Source organism: Ischnura elegans, unplaced genomic scaffold, assembly GCF_921293095.1.
Source record: "Ischnura elegans unplaced genomic scaffold, ioIscEleg1.1, whole genome shotgun sequence".
Classification (NCBI taxonomy): Eukaryota; Metazoa; Arthropoda; class Insecta; order Odonata; family Coenagrionidae; genus Ischnura; species Ischnura elegans.
Window position 1 is genome coordinate 42,501 of NW_025791667.1, and position 2,500 is coordinate 45,000.

Below are 2,500 nucleotides of genomic sequence, written 5' to 3' on the forward strand. Positions count from 1 at the left end.
GGGGAAGAGTTTCAGGGTTCCTTTTTTCCATTCCTCGGGGAAACATTCGTTTTCAAGCAGGTCATTGTAGATTTTTAGCATTTCACTCTTCATGTAAGGATATGCGTGTTTAATCATTTCGCTGCGTATTCCGTCGTGGCCTGGGGCTTTTTTGTTGTTTAATTTTCGTATTATTTCATTTAGTTCGGTGTGTTCAAAGGGTGCCGTCTTGGTACCAATCAGTAGTTTCGGTTTGGTTTTAATTCGTATTTGTTTTTGTTTTTCGCTCTCGTTGATTTCGCTGTCTGAGGGGAGTAGGGTATTCATTAGTAATTCTGCCGTCTCATTTTCATCTTTAGTGAATTCGCCGTCGAGTTTTCTTAGGGTGCACGGTATTGTCGATTGGTATTTTCTTCTTAGCACCTTATATGCATAGTCCCAGGGGTTTTCATTTCCTTTGCTTATTATTCTCTCCCAGCTTTCACGTTTCGCTCTCTTTATTTCATTGTTGTATTTATTTCTTTTTAGTTTGTAATTCTGGCGCCAGAATTCGAGGTTGTGAGCTTCGATTTTAATTTTTTCTTTGAGTTTCTTTCTCGCCCTTCTGCATTCTTTTCTCATTAGAGTTAGGTTTTGGTTCCACCAGGGGACGTTTCTCTGTTTAGGTTTCAATTTGGGGATGGACTTTTCACATGCTTCGAGGATTGTTTTAGTGAGTTTCGACGTATCGTTGATTTCGCTGGCTTTTCTTTGAATTTCTGCTTCGAACTCTTCCCATTCGGCGTTGGCGATGTTGAAGCTGTTTGAGAGAGTAGACTGATTCAACGGTGGATTTAAGGCATGAATTTCGAATAGGATGAGGCGGTGGTCGCTGAGTGTTTCCTCATCACTTATTCTCCAGTTCTTTAATTCATTGTTGAAACCTCTGGAAAGAGTCACGTCAATATTGCTAAAACCGTTCGGTCCTTCGTACGTCGTCAGTTCATTAAAAGAATTCTCCACCGTCAAATCGTAAAACAAAATAAAATCTTCAAGCGTGTCTCCGCGGTCGTCGTTTTCACTGTTAAACCAGAGTGTAGATTTCGCGTTGGCGTCTGCACACAAGATAATCCTACATTCTTTAAAGGTCCGGAGAACCTTTTCAATTTCAGTGAGGAACGGGTCAATTGCTTCAGAGAACTTGAAGTAGCTGTTAATTATAATGATTTCCTTGTTATTCTTCATAGTTATTTTCACTGTCACAGTTTTAGCGTTGGTGAATTGGGTTAAAATTGTGATGCTCAAATTCTTGTTTCTGCACACTGTTGCGGCCCATAGTTGACTGGAGTTCTGCAGGCAGTAAGTTTCGCCGGTGGAGAAAGGTATTTTACCATGTACTGAATATGGCTCTTGAATGAGTATGAGGTCTAATTCGTATTCTTTTCCTATTATCTCGAGATTACCCATAGCGGCTAGGCTCCTACCGGTGTTTATTTGCCCAATTTTTATGTTAAATGGGTGTACCGCCATACCCTAGTCGTTCACACTCCTGTTCCCTTGCCTTTTTGAAAAACGGACAATTACGATCCCCGGAGCGATGTGCACTGGGTTTTTCCGCACTAGAGCAGTGATGGCACTTTGGCGTTTCTCCTGTGTGCTTACAGTCTTCGAAGCGGTGCTTACCCGCACAATGGGTGCAGATGTCAATTTCTCGCTTACACAAAGAGGTTTTATGGCCGTAAGCTTGGCATTTGAAACACCGAAGGACGGAAATGTAGTCTTTGACTTTGCAGCACGACCACTCTAGGTAAATTTTCTCCTTTTCTAACAGTAAGTCTCGAATTTCCATTTTTGTTTCAAATACCCAATGCTCCTTTTCGGAATCGTTAGCTCTCAATTGGTAAACTTTTTTAAAATTTGTTTTAAATTCTTCTTCATTCATTCGAATGTTGACGTTTTGATTGTAAATTTTGTCAGTAACTGTTTCGACACTCAAATGTTTCGGCACGTCGTAGACTAGGATTTGTGGTCTCCTCTTCTGTATTTGTTCTACGATGAAGCCTTTTTCTTTGAGAAGTTTATTATTGATCATTCTTTCGATGTGCTGCTCCTTTTCTAATTCAACTAATACACCCTTCTCGACGTTCCTACTCCGCTTTACGTTCACACCTAGCTCTGCCGGGGTCACGGTACTTTTGAGCATCTCAGTGATTTCTTTTCCTGTTTTTTCTTGATTGGTATGTTTTATGATGATAAGCTGAGGGGCCGGCCTTAGGCTACTTTTCACACCGATCACTTTGGGCTTTTGGGCTACTAAGGATTGATTCTGCTGTAGTTGCTTCTGTGTGATTTCTGCGAACGATTTTATCTCATTTTTGGCCTGTGCCGAGCTTGTTTTTTCACTCTCTTTGATTATTTTGATAATTTCTTTCCGTTCTTCCGTCCTACCCTCTAATTGCGCGTTTTTCATTGCCATTCGTAAGCTTAATTTTTCAATTTCTTTGAGCCTTTTTAAATGTTCATCTACGTTTCCTTTTGAAAG

The 2,500-nt window shown here is 40.6% G+C and overlaps 1 pseudogene; it reads right to left on the bottom strand.

Annotated features, from left to right (window-relative positions):
* LOC124173366 overlaps positions 1-2,500 on the bottom strand; it is a 9,389-nt pseudogene that overhangs the window by 3,087 nt on the left and 3,802 nt on the right.